Here is a 6,000-nt window from a genome sequence, read left to right as displayed (position 1 = left end):
CCTGTACTGGTGCTTCCCCTTTTCCCCTTTTTCCTTTTTCTCCTTTCTCCCTTTTCCTCTTTCCCCCTCTTATTTGAGAAAAATATCCCATCTAGTGTTTGCTGCAAACAGCAGTTTTGGTCTCTAATGGGACTCCTCATCCAGCCTTTATTTTCAACCTGGAATGAAAATATCAGTATTGCTTTAACCTGCATTAATAATCTCAGCAGCTGAAAGATTGGGCAGAACTTTTGGAAATGTTAGTTCAAAGTGAGTTTTCAGACTTTTGGTTTTTTGGATAAACACCCAAACCAAGGTTTTTCTCATGTTCTCTCTCACTCTCATTTCAAGCACTGAAAACATAATAAATATATAACAAATAAAATAGAAAATATAATTAAAAACTGACTCTTTACTAAACCTAGAACCTTCTGATTTACTCAAAAAATACCTTCCCACTAAAGCAAATTTATCTTTGCATTTTGTATCACACAACAACTAATACTAAACAGCTGTACAGGAGTATCTGTACAGAAGTGTTTAAAAGTTAAGTTTTTACATAGGAATTCCTTTAAATCTTTACAGTCTGGTTTTTATTTTCTTTGTTTCTGTGGTATAACTGTCCTTCAGACCCCCAGGCCTGGTGTTTCAGAGCTTCTGACAGTGAGGATGCTGTGCTTGGTTTATTTGGTTTACTTGGCAATATTAAGGATGTAGAGGAGTGGAGAAAAGACCTATGATGATATTTCTGGGTAATTGAGAGGGCAGGGAAATTGGGACATTTAAGAAGGTAGAAAAATGAGAGAATGAGGCAGAGCAAGGAGGAAGATTACATAAATTTGGTAAACTGCAAACTGGATAAACAACAAGGTGCTGGATGCAGCTCCTGGGCATCCTTGCAGAGGCTGACAGCTTTTTAAAAAATGGGAAACATGCTTAGCTCATTGACTCTTTTACACTTCCACCTGCTCTTGTGCAATAGGAATTGTTTTTTACTGAATGCACTGACCAAAAGTAAGGACTTTTCCTACATAGATTGTTCTGTATCTTGTGATTTGGGCTTTTCTAACTCTTGTTACTCTTAAGGTATATAACCTAGTAAGACTGACCCCCTCAGTGAAATTGTCCTTTTATTATATACAGCAGAGCATTTTCAGAGAAGCTTCAATAATTCCTAGTTACAAGAAAAACCCCCTAGAGCTCAGTTTGCCAAGGTGTACTTAGCTTCCATTTGCTCTCCCATTTGTTGTTTCCCTCTTTGTGCACCTCTTTCAAACCTGAGCTAATCAAAGACTCATCTGTGTCTCTGTGCAAACATTCCAGTGGCCAGTGCTGCCTTCAGTCAGATGAAATCTCATTTTCCTCTGCAGTAGCTGGAAAATGCAAATCAAGAGGGCTTCTAGAGCTCAAGAGGTCTCTTGCTTTGACTGAAGTCTGAGTGTTTTTGCAGCTTTTATTCCTTTACACACTTTATTTTTGCTTGCCTGGTTACAGCTCAGGGGCAAAGGCAATGCAATGCCCAAGTGTGTGCAAAGGAGCTGGTGTGACAGAGATAGAGGTTACAATCCATCTCTAGACAGATCCATCTCTGGATGCATGAGGAACATCCCTCCCACAGCAATCACACAAGGCATCAGTATGCTAATGGCTCTGTCACCTAGTAGCAGTGTTATAAAATGTTGTTTTTTACTTTTCTGTTCATCCAAGACTACTTTCATGCCAGCCATTCCTATCCATCTTCTAACCTCCCTGTTCTCTCTGTCTCGACAAACAGAAGAGACCAAGTTCTACACAATTTTTTTTAGTTTTTCAGATTCAAAGTTAAACTCATAAGGGAGTTTATAGTTTAAAACTTTATCCCCTGGTAAGTCCTAGGAGGTGAAAATGTTCCTTTCAATGGTGACAGCTGTATTGCTAAATACAACAGAGCAAACATTATTTTCAGCCCCAAAGAAAAGTGTGGCACAGCCAGTTATGTACAGAAGGTCTCTGGAGCTGTGTGGCCTTTAAGCCTAAGACACAAAGTGTTCAAAAATCACTGCCAGAGCTGTGCTGTGTCCCATGCAGATGGCTTCTCACAGTGTGAACCTGCAGGTGTGCGTGTTTGGTGAGCCCTGGTGTGCAGCACGAGGAGGGGCCAGACATTGCTGAGGATGCAAAGCCAGCTCAGCCAGTGCTGGAGGAGCATGGAGGGAGCCAGAGCTGACTCTGTACTATCCACACTGCTTTTTAGGAATGCCTGCTGCTCCCCAAGCCATGCCAGGCATTCTCTGGGAAGGTACTGATGGGCACAGGCCACAGCTTCATGATGAAAGGCATTGCTAATTTAGCAGGGTGCACAGTTAATAGTCCAGAGCTTAAGTTTGATTTGTTTCTGGAATTAAACACACCTGATCTGTCCTCAGTAGAGATGATAGTTATTTCCTGTGTTGTGATTTTGGGTTGTTTTCATCACATGAAATGTTTTGAGACTGACCCAGGGCATGCAGGGAAACTGCTCATCACAGGTATTGTGACATTTCTGTGGTCAGCTTGTGACATTTCTGTGGTCAGCTTGTGATGAAAGAGGGGTTTGATGGAGGGATTTTTTCGGGCTTGCTAAACACCTTCATCTGCTAAAAAAAACCTGCTGAAGTTGTTAAGAATGGGAATGACAATTCTGAGAACTGGGCCTGAAGAAATTATTGTTAGGCATTTTGCTGTGCAAGGGAAGAAAAAGGGAGGGGATGGGAAAAGTGAGATAAGGTTTGTCATTCAAACACAGAATAGCCTCACCTTAAATCTTCAAATCTGCATCAATTATAATGCCTTGTTCACTTGCAAATTTCACTTTAAGATAAAGAATCATGGCTGGTTTGTTTGCCATTCCAATAGCCAGAGACAAGCTTCACTTACTCCCCTTTTATTTTCAATGACTAAGACTGAAAGAGCTAAATTACATTTCCTCCCCCCTATGGAAACCTGATGAACCAGTGTGAACCTGCACCTGAGAAGCCCCGGGAACAGAGGATTTGGCCACACAGATCGGACAGTTGGGTGCTTAATTGTGTTCTGGGCACAAAGCCTGCCTGAATGTGCTTCTCTTACCAAGTGTGTGGGAGGCCAGCACAAAAAATTAGACCCCATGAAGGTGCCAGAAGGAGGAGAGCAGTGCAAAGGCCTCGCAGTGCCTGTCTTGCTGTGCTGGAGAGCACCAAGCTGCCCATGTCAGAAGCCCTCCAAAAATTGTACCCTGAGTGTCAGCCAGGAGCTCAAAGATTTGCTGCAGGTGCTGGATGAAGAGTTATTTATGGAGGTGATAAATGAGGCTGGTGCCAGGAGCAAAAGCAGAGCCAGAACTTAGGGAAAGAGAACCAGAATGGATGTGAGGGGATCAGCAGAGCATAGGCAGAGTAGCTGGAGTGTGCTGGGAGCACCCTACCATGGAGATCATCCTTCAGTAAAAGGGTTCACCCAGAGATGGAGGTGAAAGCTGAATTTTGGTCTAGACAGGGAAGTAAGAACAAGGACTCGTTGGCATAATTGGATGAGTTCAGGAAGTGCAAATTTTGTCAGATAAAAGGGCCATGATTTTTCAATTTGCTAAAGGATTAAATTAGCAGTGTATCATCATCCACTCCCAGGTCTGTGTTTGCACTTTCCCAGGCTTTGCAAAAGTGCATGGTACAGAGCCTTTTTCTGGATGGGAGCCTCCTTAATCTATGTATCCTTGCATGAATTGCTGTGGACTCCTGTAGCTGGAGCAAGATCTGCCTCCCAGACAGAACAGCCCCTTGTGTCTGCCCTCTCCTACCACCTTGGCCACTTGGTGAAGATACATTTTAGTGCTGTCACACAGATGCTTGTGCTTGTTTCAGTCTCAAACAAGCACAGTGTGTTATAAACAGACATGTTAATATTTTGAGTTTCAGGACCTTTTCAATCACCTCCTCATTATATTTTGTAGTTGCAGCCCAGCTGAAGCACAAAAAGCCAGTGTAGTTAGTGTCCAATATATCTTACGGTGCTCACTCAGGATTTGTAACTCGGGGCCGTCCTCGGACTCTAAATCAGGACGTGAGTGAAGTGCATTGAATGATCCCATTAATATAAATAGCACTAAAGTTAAAAGCAGGGCTCCGTGAAAGGACCTTTGATAGACTGGCTGCCGTGGCCCTGGAGTCAGCAGGTGGCATTATAGAACAATCAGGAAGGGCCAAACCTCGGACCTGGGCGCACGGGGGAATGAGCATGAACCCCGCCTGCTCCGCACAGCTGAACGCTGCACAATGAGCCCTCGCCAATTAGGGCCGCGGCTATTGTCTGCCAAAGGTCAAGGGCTGGCCTTGCTGAAATCTTTCAGCACCGGCTCCAGCGCGATTGGGACTTAATATATTTTATAGAGCTGGAAACTTGCTGGGCCCTAGTCAGGGCAGAGCCAGCCTTTCCTCTGCCCTTCCCCCGTATTCCCCAGGCCGGCAATACGTGCTGGGAAACCTCAGCCAGGGAGGAACCTGGCTTTTTAATCTGCTGCCGCCTCCCTCCCTGGAGGTATTGTGGAAGAATTGAGTTGTTGGCAGGGCGGTAGAAAAGGAGGTGGTTTGGCAACGTGGGCCAGGGGAGGGTGTTCGGGACTGGGTTTGTTTTACCATCTCCCAAGAGATTTTCTTTATAGCTCTGGTGGTACATGTTTTTACAGCTTACTACTTTTAGTATCTGTCACTTGAAAAGAATAGATGGTCTAGATACATGGGGGGAAAAAAACCGTGTGCAAGCAGCAACACGTAACCAACAAAAAGAAAACTTTCCCATGAAATACCCAAGTGATACAGATAATTCAGGGTGCTTAAGGAAGACTCAGCACTTCTGGCTAGGATCTGGATCCAGAGGCTGCAGATGAGAGCCTTCAAGCTCCCTGGCTCGGGTGCCAGATGATCCATCAGCCCAATGGCCATGCCAAGGCACCTTCCACCACCTGTAGCTGGCAGGGATCTCTTCCCAGACTCCAAAGCAGAAACTGGAACTCCATGTGCCTGTGGTCCCAGCGCTGTCATTAGCTGCTGCATGGACCAGCATTGCCATGGGGTTCCTGTGACACAGGGGTTTCAGTGGGCAGAGGTGAATCCCCCCCTCAACTCCCAGTGGATGATGAACTCCTGGTGTTACTCCTTTTGCCCCTTCATTTGGCGACAATTATTGAAGCAGATGGTGGCTTTGATGCCCGGGCCACAGTGATTAGTGACTGGTGTCCCTGGGGCTCTGGGCTACAGTATCCCCTTGGGGCTGCAAGTTCAGCTTTCAAACCCCTGCACAAGAGCTGACTTTTGTTTCCACCAGTGGCACAATTAGGACGGACTCAGGGTGGTCCTGGGGAGGACCTCGACCTCCCCGTAATTGCTGGTGACAACAGCCACAGGCCCATGGCTCACATTCCTGCGCTGTCCCCACCGCTGTGTGACTTTGTGCGGGCGTTTTCCAGTGGGCATTGGCCAGGAGCCAGGCCACAGCCCAAGTTACTGGTTAAACCCATGGTTTTAATGTGCTAATCCCGAGTTTGAGCGTACTGCGTGTCTGTGTGTGTGGTCTTGAAAACTCACCAGTCTACTTGCAAATTAAAAAACCCCGAAAACACTATAATATTTGCCCATTTGTTGCCGTGGTGATGAAGGAGTGTGGGACAAAAGAGAGATATTCCGGTTGCCCCCGGGCCTGTGAAGAAGCAGAATCAGAGGGAGTGGGTGAGAATGTGCTGTTAATCGTAACCAGAAATGCAGTAGGTCAGCCACCATCACTGCAAAGTGTTCTTCAAACCTCCTTTCACGTCCCAAAGTGACATCCTGTAAAAGCTGGTGAAAGCACTGACAGCGGGACTCCCATTGTCCGGGCGAGACTTGGCCCATAAATTAAGCAGGCTGCAAGCCTGGCCGGGCTCCCCGCAGGTGCTGGTTTTCCCGGCGGTGCCGCTCGCAGGTGGGATGCAGCTTTGGTCCGCCTCAACTCGCGCTCCAGCTCTCGGCTGCTGCCGGGCCATTCGCTGTCCCA

The sequence above is a fragment of the Erithacus rubecula genome (assembly GCF_903797595.1).
Source record: "Erithacus rubecula genome assembly, chromosome: 5".
NCBI classification, from domain to species: Eukaryota; Metazoa; Chordata; class Aves; order Passeriformes; family Muscicapidae; genus Erithacus; species Erithacus rubecula.
Note: the sequence above shows the minus strand (reverse complement) of the source record.